Source organism: Apteryx rowi, unplaced genomic scaffold, assembly GCF_003343035.1.
Source record: "Apteryx rowi isolate R43461 unplaced genomic scaffold, aptRow1 scaffold_441, whole genome shotgun sequence".
In the NCBI taxonomy this organism is placed as follows: Eukaryota; Metazoa; Chordata; class Aves; order Apterygiformes; family Apterygidae; genus Apteryx; species Apteryx rowi.
This window is the reverse complement of record NW_020450696.1, coordinates 511,092-525,842: the sequence shown is the minus strand read 5'-3', so window position 1 is coordinate 525,842 and position 14,751 is coordinate 511,092.

The following is a 14,751-nucleotide window of genomic DNA, read 5'->3' as shown; positions in this document are numbered from 1 at the left end:
CAGTGGGCAGATTACTCTGCATTAGGTTCACATGGTGCATTTATTAATCTGTAAGCATTTTTATAGTGACTGTAATTGTAACACCTGGGTGATGCACATGCACTATAAAAATGTTGAGAGCTGTCCATTAGGCCAATTAATTCTTTGTCCAGCTTCTGGTTTAATTGAGACATTGTGCCTTTCACTGTGTTACTGAATTTTCTTTAAGCCATGCAGTAGGGAAAAGCTGAGTTCACAGCTGTGAAAATACATTGGGAAGATACTTGGGTGCTGGAAGATGAATCCAGGCAGGAGGGGATTGGAGAGTATCATAGCAGAAGCAGTGAAACTGCAAGAGACAATGTGGTTTTAAAAATCATATTGTTTTCTCTGTTCTGATAAATAAAGCTGGTAAAATTTTATTTTATGACTGGTAATTCTGATAGAAAATTGAGCTTCAGGGGGTCTGAAACTAATCAAGGTTGAATTTGGTTAATAGTTCTGGTCAGAACAAAGTGGGGGAGGAATTTAAAAAATGTCACAACATATCATTTTGACCTTTCTGAAATGAAATGTTTCATTTCGGAAATGCCAAACCATTTCATTTTGACATTTGTAAAATGAAACTTTGACTTTTTGTTTCAAAATGGCATTTTTTGCTTAAAAATTGACCTACATTGTTCAAATAGTAGGAATCTGAGATAAAATAACTCAAAATGCTTTGAGTTGAATATAAATTGTAGTTTTCCACAAAGACCAAGTCCCACTTTYCTTATAATTATTTTCCATATTAGTTTGTATTTTCTTCCTCGAGTTTTCCTCCTTCCCTCAGCTTTGCACTAAACTGAAAAATCTGTGCATTCCTGTTCTAACTTGGTTTGAGTTTTTTCCTGGGAAGTGTTTTTCCCTGAAGCAGTTTCATTGATTTTTGTTTGTTTGTTTTGTTTAACCTATTGTTAAGATTTGCCTTGTTCTTACATGATCACCTTTGTACTGCCTGCTCCTTTATAACAGTATATTCAGAAAGCCACAGAGGCATGATGTTCTAATGCTAGGACTGTGTCTGCTGTAACAAAAAAATGAGGGGCAAGGAATGTGCATGCCCACCTCCTGGAATATGTGTCAGAGGCAACCGTTGAAGAACATGCTTGGGCTGCTTAACCACAGGGTTAGCAATGAACTTGTTAAACTTGAAATTGATTTTAGAGAATTTCTTCATCAATTAAAAGGCCACACCAGCTACAAAGAACAGGAGGATGTTTAATACTTCTATTGTTAATGAGCCTTTGCTAACAGTCTTCCTTACTATGGTCTTGGAAGTGGGTCTCTTAAAGATTCAGGTTTCTTATTATGATTCCAAAGTGGACCCAAATATCTTATGCTTGATGGAATACAGGCAATATGATGTACCTTGATCAAAATCAGTTTCTGAAACTGTAACAAAAAATGAATAGCCAAGTAGTTTAGCTCAGTAAATTCACCTGGAATGAAGAACAATACTGCATTTGATATGCAGCCTTCTGGCACTTATTATTTTTATGAGGCTAGCACACTGATACCACAATTAAGATTGATATCGTGCAGTGTATATGGTCAGTGAAGTACTGTTGTTGGCGCAGACTACTGCCGTAGCAGTAGGGATAGACAGGAAAATGGGGGTACAGGTATGAACAAATTTCTCTGAGGTGATGTAGCAGGATAGTGGCGTATTTGGAATGGAAAAATCTAGTTAAGTTGTTCCAAAGTAAAGTAACAAAGAAGAGTCTGAAAGGTTTGTAGAAAATGAAAGCATGTGGATGACTTTTTAGTTCATGGGAAGTTTTAGAAAGAGGCTCATATAAGTTTAGAAACAACACTGAGGGTAACTGATTGAAGTTGAAGAAGAAAATGTATCTTACTACAGACTTCGAATTTTTAGTCATGTGACTTAGAGAAAAAAGGAGCAAAAATGTGTCCAGGAAACTTCTTTGATAAAAACTGAATCCCTCGTAGATTCAGTTCCATGACACAATATATTCTAGAGCAGATCTGCTCTAAGGACCTAATCTGTCCTCCAGAAGCTTAACTCTTTATAACAAACTGTTCATGAACATGAGACAAAATAAAGTCTTAAGTCTTGGCTACATCCCAATTTTATCATGCTACCTAATCTGCAGATATTTCAGTAGAAGTTGTAGCCTCAGAGCAGAGCTAGCTGATCCCATGGAGATTATTGGAAACTGGTGGCATTTTGTTCCAGACCACACACATACTCCAAATCCAGGTAACTCAAAGGCAGCAAGAACTGTGGGCAGACGCACAGTATGCCAGAGCTTCATTTTAGCAAAATAGCAGTTTATGCTTCAGGCTTTGGATAGACTTCATAAATGGTAGAGAGCTACATAGAATCCACATGGTTGGTAAGAGATTCTTATAATTACTCATATGGCTGATGAACTGATGATATTTAATCACCCTAAGAATACAGATGAGATATTTTTCTTGTAATGGTTTACATGGTACCATTGTGTATGGTACTATCAATCTTGTGATAGCTAGCTTTTGGAATTGGCACTTTTCTTCCAGTGTTAGAGAAATATGATTAGATTTGGGCATCTTCTGTTACAATTTTTTTAGCTCTTCTGATTATGAACAAAAGCTAGATAAAATAACTGAAGCTGAACATACAGATTTATAATCCCGAAAGCAAATAAAACTGCATTGGTATTTTAAGTCTGACAAAATATTTTGTGAGATGACCTATGGAACTAGAACACTAGAATTTCTCAAATATCATGAGCTGTTTGATGCTGTAATTGTCCAGAACAAGACTGTGCAAAGTACTTGCTTTGTTAAAGCTTTTGCAGGTATATATCGGAGTTTGTCAATTCTATGCTATGGTATTCTGGGATATGCTGTGGATTCCAGAAATATTTACTTCCAGCCCCACTGACACTGAAGAACACAGTGGGAGAAAAGTAAGTACAGTTTTTTAAAGGAATTCAGAAAGTTAAAAATCCTGTATTTGTTCTGATCTGTAGTATATCATCCTGATACTAAGCTAAGAACAGAAGTTTGTGACTTGATAGATAGAAGTAATGTGACTGAAGCTAAACCTCATCCCAAGAGATTCTGATGCATGGAAGATCAAGAGATGCAATTCAAGGAGTTTTCAGCTAGCAGGATTTGTCTTGAAATTTACCTAATTTTAAATCAGTAACTCGAATCCTGATGTAAACGAATGAGAAAAAAGTTCTGTTGCATGAACAGTAGAGTTAGTAAAGTCTTCTTTCCAGTATATTGTGTTTCATAAACAGAGTCTCTGGGTTCTAATGTTTCTGCACAATTAAGGCATGTACAATGTCACTGTCCTAAAGACATATTGAAGTATCTAATAAAGGGTGAGTTGATGCTGCAGTCATTTATAAAACTGATACAGTGTTTACCCATTTTCAAGAAAAATTGTAAGGACTTAATATCTTTCATACTCCTAATTTTCTTCCAAATGTGGTTGTAATAGTCTAACAGTTATTCATGATTTAACAAAGCAGAACAGACATAATCAAAGGGCACAGGGTAACARTGTTGGATGCCAGTAACTCACTGGAAATAATCATATCTTGTCATCCAAAAAGGACATACTGGAACATTTTTAATACAGGAAGAAATAGATGATCCATATTTCTAAGCAAGGTAAATTGTCATGCAATCATTTTATTTCAGAAATATTGAAATAACTTCTAAATATGTTCTGAAAACAGTTAATGTCTCTGATGTTTTAAGGTATGATAAATCCTATGCAATTTAAATGGACAAACCTTTCAGCCTGTAGGGTAAGAAGATGACTAGAAATAATTGAGTGTGACTTAGTTGTCAAACACTAATAATCTATAGACACCAAAAAAAGAAGGAGAAAAGATAGCAAAGAGTTATTTTTCTCTCCAGAGAAAAACCTAGAAAGTGCATTCATAAAAAAATAAGCCAAAATAAATAGTATGACTGTATCAGAACTAGGGAGCATTGTGTTTTGTGGAATGTGGTATACTTTTAAAGATATTATAAACATTCTCCCACTTGTAAGGTCTATAGTGAATATAATTGTTAAAAACATGTTTTATTGCTTTTTCTATTTTTTTTTATGTTAGCCATGCCCAGCCATCAAGAGCCAAAAGTGAAAACAGCAAGAACTTGGTTACAAATCATAGAAGAAAATTTTTGCTAACACTTTCATTAGGAAATTTAGCAAAAAAACTGAGAGACAGAGGATGGAAGTAAGGAGAGGATCAGTAAGCAATTAACTTCTTTACTGACATGTAATCACAAAAAGTGGCTGATGAATAGTGAAATGGTGATATAGGTACCCAAACTGTAGTTTCTGAACTTTCTAAGATAAATGTTATGTCAGTGTTCAAAGGTATGACCTCTTTATATTTGCAATAGTTATAGTTGTTGCAGTGCTCAATTATTTTTGTTTTATATTCTTATTTTTAAAGCATTACCTTTTAAACAGTATTCAGAAAACTCTGCTGATATGTTTTGCAGTTAAAAGTGAGCAGCAGTCCCCCTTTACAGTTACTGGCATATTTTTCCTCTCAACATCCCCTGAGACTGCATCCAGGAAAGTAGCTAACACATTTATCTGTTTAAAATTTCAGTTACTGGTTAGTCTGAAATAGCTTAGAAGCTGTGCTTCTTCTCTATGTTGCTGAGGCTCTTCTTTATGGTTGATTTTATACGTTTGGAGGCAGATTTTTTTTTCTATAAGTGTGCATATATATATGTATCTATTTGTGTATATATGTGTGTCTGTATGTATATATACACATAAATGTATGTATATGTGTGTGTTTGTGTGTAGGTGTGTGTTTGAATTTAGTCTATAAAATGTGTAGGTGACTGTACTTATTTCAGAACAGATCATTTGAAGTATCTCATTAACTCTGAATGATACCTAATGCCTGCTTAAGTGTAGCCAGATAAAGAAAAAATTTCCAGGTCTTCCACATAAATATTTTAACGTTAGGTATCTCCTTCTGAAAGCGCTAAGCTCTGAAGGCAGTTTTATCCTCTGATAACCATCACCCAGATATGTCTCAAATGGGAGATCCAAATATTGGTGAACAGAGGAGTGAGTCAGTAATAGCTGCTGAAAAACCTTAAGTAAGACACCATCATTTAATCAGCACAGACTTCTGATGCCACTTTGGATGCCCTGGGCTATCCTCCTGTCTCCCATTTCAGCAGGATGAGGTTCTCCAGTCTCCTATCTGCCAGCTCCGCAGACACTTGTTTGGGACACTGTAGGTTATCTTAGATGGTATTAGACYTCTGTGCCAGGGCAAGGGAACTGTAAGTCTCAGAGGTGCTTCTGAGCTAATAATTTCCAGTGATCACTGATAATTTCATGTGGGTACGTGGCAGTTCCCAATTCTTTTAAGGCACAGCTCACAGGCAGATTTCAGAGTTGCCGCTACCTAACAGAAGGGAACCGCTCTGAGGACAGAGGGGACTCAGCCGATTTGGAAACCGGGGCCTAGAGTGGGATGGAGCAAGGAGGGAAGGTAACGCCGGGCCACCGGATGCGCTTTGCAAGGGGAGGGCATCTTGGCTGGAGAAGTTGAGTGTTTCATGGGGGGCTGGGAAGAAGGAGGCTTGGCCTGAAATTTCTGAAGAACTGCAGTAGGTGGGAGGGGGAGGGAGTTGACTAAGTAGGGTAGATGCTTACAATCCTAGTTTGCAGACCTGGAGGATGGGGCTGGCATGGGCTGATGGTCACAGTACTGAGTAAGAAATCTTGCCAGAGAGTTGGGGGCTTCTACAACACCACGAGAAGCCTTTATGGAAAATCACATTTAGGGACTCCTGCCTTGACACAGTTAGGACTCCATCTCTGCCATCTATTTTGAGTTTAAGGTACTATCCTTTGCTTTGTTTAGCTTATGTAAAAGCTTATAAAATTTAAACTGAAGACAAGCAAACTTCAGTGCTTGCTTTCTAGTTATTTCAAAAGAATTAATGGAAAAAATAAATTATGGAATAAACTAGGAAAMAAACTTTTACACTTGCACACAGAAGTGTCAGAAAAGCAATCAATGTAGAGAACAACACTAAAATAGTTTTGCGTGACTACTGAGGAGCTGGTAACATTGCATTTTCACACATGTGAATTGTTTTCTATTTGATAGTTAGTACTGCAGTGGAGAAAAAGATGTAGAAATCATAATATGYGCATTACTCAAAAGTGTAGGATGTTATAATTCATTTTGTCTTTCCCCGATTTTGTGGATTCTGTTTTCTGCCAGGCAGAGGTTCTAAAATGCATGTATCTGTGTTCGAGTATATCAGAGAGTTAACCAAGCTGGTCCTCCAATATTATGAGGTTTTGTAGTTGAACAAGTTACATCAGTTACAAGTTACCACGTCGGCCACTCTGTGCCAAGTAAGCAGGTGTGTATTCCTCTCTTTCATCAAAGGGTAAGTTTTCTCAAGTTATCTTACTTATTATGAATGTGTGCCAGCAGCACGTTACCACGGACTAACTGACTGGTACCACAGACCACCTGATAATTTTTTAACCTGCAGTACTTTGTCAATGTCCCAAAGTTCTATGATACTAATATTGACATATAGGAGCTGCGGATCTGCAGGCTTAGTTATTACTATGCTTCATGAGGACAAAGATGTTTAACTTCAAGTAGTAAACTTTGAAAGTGTGGTCTAAGTGTTGATTTAGGGATCTTTAAAAATATATATATTTCTTGTACATTGTAAGGTTGGAAAAGATCCATAATTTCTTATTAACTCAAACACAGATTGCCTGACRTTGTGTACTGTGCGTAATTACAGTTGTCCTGCATTGTTTCAATTGCTTGGTTTTCAGTGTGGAAGCTATACAAACACAAGTTATTTGTGTTAAAATAACATTATTAAGGCCATGAAGTCAATCATGGAAAAGCTAAGAATGACTAATCAAGTTGCCCATGTGTATTTGTTAGTCAGAAGTCTATAATTAGAGGATCCCGCCATGTTTTTGTCTAGCAGAACGCCATCCCATTCTGTGTGTAGATGGCACTTTTATAACCGACTAGTCAATATTTTGTTTTCAGTTTTTTGTTCTGCATGTAGTCATGCCTATTTACTGTAAACTGCAGACAGAACTACTAACATCTTCATTAGTGTTGCTCTGTTGTTTGTCTCAGTAGTATCTGGAAGCCTTCCAAAGACTACGGCATGTATTTTCACAACGGATTTGTCAAATGTATCCCTCAGTTTTGGTTTCCCCACTGAGACACAAGGGAGTTGTCTTTTCAGAGTTTTTTTAGGCTTAGTTAGTCCTGTGTTAACAGTACAGCCTCTCTTGATGGCAGCTGATGCTGTGAATACTCAAGAGTTCTGCAAACAGGACCCTTACATCCCAGAGCTGGCATCCAGAAAATGAGAAATATAAATGACCTTAGTCTAAGTTGTGTCACATCACATTCTTCTCTAGCCACCTCCTCAGAATTATCTGAAAGAGATATATCTCTCTGTTCTCTTTAACTACCTGAARAGAGGCAAAGATGGTCAGGTTTGTTCCTCCCTTGGCCTCCCATTAGGATTGGAAATGTGGGGTTCAAATCTGAAATGGGAAGAGGGAGCAAAGGAGGAGAAGTTGTTAGTAGAGTTCACTATGGGAGCAGGGACATCCTTCCCTTGCAGCTTCCCCCCAACTCTTCCTCTTTCATGTCCTGCCCCAGACCGTTGTCCCACTGCCACGCTTGGGGGGCCAGGAGGGGCTGAGCCCAGAGCCACCAGAGTATCTCTCAAAATGAGTGGTGGGGAGCAAGCCTATGCTGTGAAGGGATAAAAGGAAGTTATATTTTGGGAGACAGGCTGTATTTCTGACAACTGGACCATCCTTCTGAACAGTATAGCCTCCAGCCCAATCCTGCTGGTAGGGAACATATCAGCCTGAAAGATTAAAGTTCAGCAAAGTTATAAGCCACCAAAATGAAGGCCTTGTAATGGGAACTGTCATCCAACTTGAATAATAGTCCCATTCATAATACTTATACTGGATCTTAATCTCACTTAAAGTGAAATTACTCTGGGAACTTAAAATGGGAGTATTTGTAATTTACATACCTTCTGAGACTCTTTACACCTCTGGTATAGTGTACAGTGATGTGCTATGTGCTCTCACTACACACATGTGTGTGCTTATGTGTGTATGTATATGAATACATATAATATAGATATATATATGTGTAGCATACAGATATCAGTAAAAACAAGGAATATCACGATTATTTATTTATTCATTTATTGCTAACAAATGTTTTCTGTTCTGGAAACATCCGACAACACATTTTACGTTCCTCTTTTCATTGACAAATATAAAAGTAAAATGGAAAAGCCCTGCAATGGAGTAAAGCAAAAAAAGAAGGTCAGGAGAAGGAATGCCAAATAATAAAAACTAAAATATTGATAGGATCAGTTTTACAAAAATGTAGCAAATTAAAATAATTCTCTTTTGAACTGTGTGCTATTGAAATGACTATGAAACATCCATACAGTCTTCCTTGTTTTCTGACCAGAGCTACCAAGTACTTTCTATGCTTTGGACTGAGCATAGAAAATATTGAATTAAATTTTCTCAAGGCTAACATTTCTTAATATTTTTAGCATACGTTTATACTGTTATTCCTAAATTTGTTATTACAAACTTGCTCACAGYGAACCCTCAGTGGGCTACAGAATTTCATGCTACCTATCCATGGCTGGCCATAGCCTTTCATCTTGAGCAAAAGCTCATCAGTTTGTGTAAATTATCATTGCTCTTGCAGGTAGAACTTTATTATACGTGATGCACGTAAGCCAGGTTGATCTAGCATTATAACACTCTTGTCACCTTCAGCCAAACAACATCTGGCAGCTCTTCCCAGAGTGCCATTTCAGACATGGAAGAAGAATTAGTATGAAGAAAAATTTGGTGGCAGTGGTAATACAAAGAGCAACTTCCTCCCCAGTTAAGTAAAGATGCTTTTATGCTCCAGTGTCTCTATACCTCAGGAGTCCCTATTCATTCCCACTGTTTTTTGGGCTTTTTTTCTGATAAGCAGTTTGCAAGTCTGGTGTTCCATACTGTTCTAGGTCAACTGCTCCCTGTGAGAGAAGGTGAGAAAGTCAGATGTCAGTTCTTTGAACCTGGGATCTAAGAGTGAGGTGAAGATAGGTTCCTCTGACCTCTTAATGTGTTGTATATGAGTAAGTACTTTCACTGTGGTTAATATGCTGTGAACCAAATTCAGTGCAACATCAGCAATCACTTCAAAGTCCCCTAAAGCAGAAAGCATATTTCCACCCACTGCCGCCTGTTAGGCTTGTATTGTTGCATGTCACTACTGATGTGGTCTCTTCAAAAAGCTCCAATGAAATTCACCACAAATATAAAACTAAGGGAAATAAATTACTTTAGTAGAAGCTTGAACCTAGTTTTATGCAAATTAAACTGTTGCTTTTAATAATTAACCTTTAATAATATAAATACAAAATCAAAGAAATTCTGCAGTTTTTGGTGTACAGGGGAAGGAAGTTTAATCTTTTAAAAATATTTCAAATCTTTTAATTGAGAATCTCAGTCACACATAAGATACCATTATGTGCCATGCCATTGCTGCTTTGCTTCACTAAATACATGTAGAATTTCTAAACCATTTACCAAAAGGATTGCATGTTGTAGACTTATACCTGGTCACTGTTTACCTACAAAGTAGAAGAAGAAACCTTTTTAAAGAGCTTTGAAGCATCACATGGACTTCCCACAGTAAGACTTCCCTAGACAGATTATGGATCTGTATCACACTCCCAATCCATCCAGTCTTAATCCAATCACACAATCTTCTCTATAAAGCAATTGTTCTCATTAGCTGCCAGTTCTGGTGCATAGTCCTTGTTTCCCCCCCACCTCCGCCTTCCCCTGTTATATGTTACTGGTTCTGCTGCAAGAATAGGGTTACTCACCCTGACTTGGAAGAAGAAATAGAACCYGGATAACATCAAGAAACAGCTATTTGCCATATCTACCCTTTCTTGTAGGGATCTTTTTACTTATATAGTGCAGCTTTTTCAAGCTTTGGTATAGCTTATTTATCCCAGGATTCATTYATTTTTCTTTTCCCTTGTCTTCTTGCTCCACAGTGAGTTTCTGAGGTTTTTATATTTTTGTTTTGCTCTTTCTATGCTGCCTCCTTAATCACTACAGCTTCTTTTCCTTCCAAGGCTCTTTCATGTATCTTCTGTAACTTTCTGCATGAAAAGCACAGACAAAAACAAAACAGAAAACATTCTAACATGTCTAAAAGAATACTAAACATTTTAAAAGCCACAAATAAGTCATATTCAGCTATGCCACAAAACAAAGTAACACTACTAATTACAAGCTTCTATTATCAGCAGCAACCTTGAGAACTCCTCTTATACACTGAACAGTTTTTAATTATTTACCCTACTGCAAACATCAGAATTCAGTGTCTCTTCTTTGTTTATCATTGCATTCCCAAAGGACCAAGGAAAGGAGAATACAAAATCAATTTCAATTCTTATAGCTCTCTGAGCAATCCGTTCTGTCCATTCAGAAGAGAAAGAAATGCGACACTAAATACTTTGGGGATCTGACTCAAGTTAGTACCTTGTGTGTGCTTAAGGATCAAAGAAGTCTGAGGACTATAGGAAAAAGCCTATAAGACTTTATCAGCTGGCCACCACCTTTGTAAATGCTGTAAATCCTTCTCAAATAGAGGCTGTAAAGAGAAAGCAGTGGCAACTGAAACTTTATCATTAATTCCTTCAGGAACTAATTGCAGAGATTGAATAATTGTACACTGACTCTGATGGCACCCTGTAACTGTGAGTCTTCATATACTTGTTTGCAGGCCACAGTCTTCAAACGTCACAGTTTCACAAGAGACCCTGTGGGTGATGATGCCCTGGCCAGGCTCCCTCCCTCCCTCCCTCCCTCTGTGGCTTTGTGCCCCACACGCGTTTATACGTTCTCAGGAAATCTCTCACAATGTGGTGAACACAACTGAGAAGCAGAACATTTCAGCACATCCAAAAACCCATCAGCTTTCCCATTAGAAAAAGAAAACTCCTTCCTGTTATCTGGAAAGGGTAGAATGAGCTTATCAAACATTGTTTTCAACCCCAAATTCTAGGCCCAGGAGAAAATGCAGAGGATGCTGGTACTATGGCCAAAGGAAACAAGGCTTGAGCACCTCCTGATGCATCTTCTGTTGCCCATGCAGCTCTCTGGCGACCTTTGTTCCTCCATGTCCTCCTGCCAACACCATCTCCTGGCACACAACAGAAAACAGCTAAGGTGCAGGTAACTAACTGATGTGAGTAGCTGCTCTCTTCTCTTTCTGTAGGGCCATAAGCACATCCTTTTCCCAGGGAGTTGCTGCCTGGGTTCAAGGTCGATTTTGGCAGAGTGGCTCTCCAGCCTTGAAGCTGTGTGAGAGTTGTCTGAGAACACCTTGACGGGGGATCAAGCCTGTCGCTCAGGAGCTGCATTTAAGCTGAAGGTCTGACCCTTGGTCTCTGCCTGAGCTTTGTCACAGCTACCTGCCTGGCCATATACCCTGTTGATCCGGACCATAACCCATGGACTGATTTCCCAGCCAGACCTGCCTCTCTGCTATGGACTTGCCTGGAGATCTGAACTGTTGGACGAACCTGGTTACTCTCACCGGACTAGCTCTGTTCTTCTTGCTYGGGTACTGTGGTACCGTTCCCTTCTTGGTGAGGCCACAAGAAGTGATCAGTACAGTTATCAAGGAAATAACTCTTTGCTGAAAATGATCCGAGTAGGATTTTGTAAGTGCTTTCAGATGTATATATACATAATGTTTCCTATGAGTAAAGAAAAATATAGAGTTATGAATCATAGTAACTGAAATCACTACTTTTATTTATGGAAGCACTCAAAAAGTAGTTTTTCTCTTATTTACCCAGCTATAAAGCTGTAAGATAGTTTGCCTGGAAGAAAATCAAGGTGAGATAGTTGTCAGTAATCAAGGCCAGAAACATTGTGTTCTCATATAGATTAACAGGAAACTGTTTTTATCTCCAGCCTCTCCTGATAGCAGTGATCAGTTAAAGTCAGTGGCACAGAAGTTTGGAATTGCAACTTCAAGGAACTGATTCAAGAATTTTGGCTGCTTCTTCTTTTGGCTTCAGAGAGATCTGTCTCTCTGTCATCAGCAGAGAAAGATCCCTTGGGTTTAGACTCACTGCCAGAGGTGTCAGCTGGTAGAGAAAATATTGGTTTTACAGCAACTGCTGAAGCATGAAGTGGCTGGTAGCAGTAGCAGCAGCTGCCCAGAAAGGAAAATGCACATGCCTATTGCAGAATAGTGAAGGGGTGATGTGCAGGAGCCTCTGTTGCAAGGGAACCCAAGAGATCCCAATGGCAAACCCCAGAATTTGACACAAGCCTACCCAAGATAATGATGACTCCCATGAGGGTCAGGAGATCAGCCAAGGAGAGACTCTACTGAATGCATGAAGGAAAGGCCCAAGGTTTTGTTGCAGGAGTATGTTATATTTTAGACCTAAGCATGTGTACCATTTTATGAGACCCAAGACTCTGATGAGGTGGCTGTAATTTACTACCCAGTTGGCACTGGTGTCTGATTATCCTGGAGCACCTGGAGGACTTTTACCTGTCCAGCTTGTGCTTGTAATGTCACTTTGCATTATGCCAGTAGCTGAGGATCKGGGAGTCAGAATTTAAGCTGTGATGACTAGGACTCCCAAGGACAATATTAGCTGTTGGATTTGGTTTAGTTTTGTTTTTTAATTCATCTGTCCTACAAACACATCCTTCAGAGTTACTGAGGGGGTAGACTTGCTTCTCTATCCCATAAACATAGTGGGTGCTGGAAGAAAGGGCAGAGTATATGGGTGATATAGGTGTCTGGAATAAGGGCATGGCTGGTGAGTGGAACTGTCATTGAATAATCTCTTACTCTGTTTCTGCAAAGCAATGTGAAGCATTCAGACTACATACAGAGCTAATGACCTGAATATCCTTCCTTCTCTGAAGACTTAGAAATATATGATTCTTTCTTCTTTTCTTTGAACAGCACCCATAGTCTTCCTTCATTTCTCCTATTCTACTCAACAAAGAATGGTCAGACCACTGTGGTGTAAATACTATATCTCATTCACCTTGGCCTGGAATGATCCAGCATTTTTAAGCCTAAGGAAACATGAAATTATTTTGCTGCTCAGCAAGGTTTTCTTTCTTTCTTGCTCAGGGCAAGGAAATTAACACAAATTAAGACTTTTCTTCAGGTGGATGAGAACTGGCATCAACTCAGAAAGCTAAAAATGCTAATTTAATAACCCCACACAAGCCTACGCCTTGGCATAAATTCAGCAAGTTAGATGTGCTTTAGGTCTGTAGTTAAGTCACAGAACCTTTGCTCTGACATCAGCCAAGCAAGCTTGATGTGCTGACTGCTGAGAAAATTATCTTATATAGGTTTTTGTTTCGATATCACTCTGTCCAGCTAAGAGTGCTGAACTATTCACAGCTTCAGTCCTGCAAGTAGAAGATATCGATCCATTGACCTCATTGAAGCATTTACATTGACATAGGCTCTGGAAAGTAAGGATGATGAGTTTGTCCTCACAAATGTTTTTGACTTGAAATCAGTCTTGTAAGCAAGGAGTGCTGAGATAGTAATTTTAAACACTTGATGTTTGGCATCARCTGCACTAGCTGGAAGTGGTGGTCAAGTGATCTCATCAAGGCTTTGACTTTGGTTTTGATGCTCCTGTAGTTCAGCATCTTTCTTGTTACCGTATTTCTGTCTTCTAGACTTTTTTCTTTTCTAGTTAAATAAGAACCCTGAGAACAATGCGTAAGGAAATTACGCAGCCATGGGAGGGAAGAAACAAAGCTTCCCCCATTCATGCACTAGAGATAAGTTGAAAGAATGGTAGGTTAATAATTTCATAGTATCCTAATTCATTTTAGATTTTGGTAAGCTTCTACTTTCATTTACATTTAAAAATGTCTTGAAAGTTATAGGCATTTGTAAAGTATTTTTTCTACTGCTGATGCATCTGGGTGAAAACTAGGCCAAATCTTCTGGACTGTATAGGAAACACTGTGAAATGTTTTTTTTTACTAGTTTTGTTTTCTTTCTCCAGTGATCCAAACAGGAATTTCTTTCAGCTTGTGGATAGAATGTAGATAAATGTCACTATGCATTTTTGCTCGCAACCTGGCAATGAAGGAAGTTACTAACTGGGATGTTAGTGATGCTTGGGAATTTTAAACCAGAAAATGCACCCCAAAATTTTGATTTTGGCATTGGAAAAATCCAGCTAGTCAATCTGAAGGCTGTTGTCAAATCCATTTTCTCCCCATGTATCACCACCTCTTCTGCTATTACTAACTTTAAAGAACTTGAAAATGGAATGAAAGCTGAAAAGCTGTAATAGTAATGCTTACTCCTTTGAGACAGTAAAGGGCATTAGCAAACACAGAACAAATTAGACGGTTAGAATTTCTTTGGTTTCTGGTACAGTTGTTATTTCAGACGTCCACAAGTGAATGCAAGAAACAACTAATATTTAACTAAAATCACAGAAGAATTACATAAGATGTAGAAGGGTTTTTTTGTTTGTTTGTTTGTTTTTTAATAAGGGGAAGCTGGCATCTCTTCACCCCATTAGCTAGGGAGGGAATAACCAGTCAAAAGAAGGAAGTCTGGCACTGCAGCTTCTCAATTTTTGAAA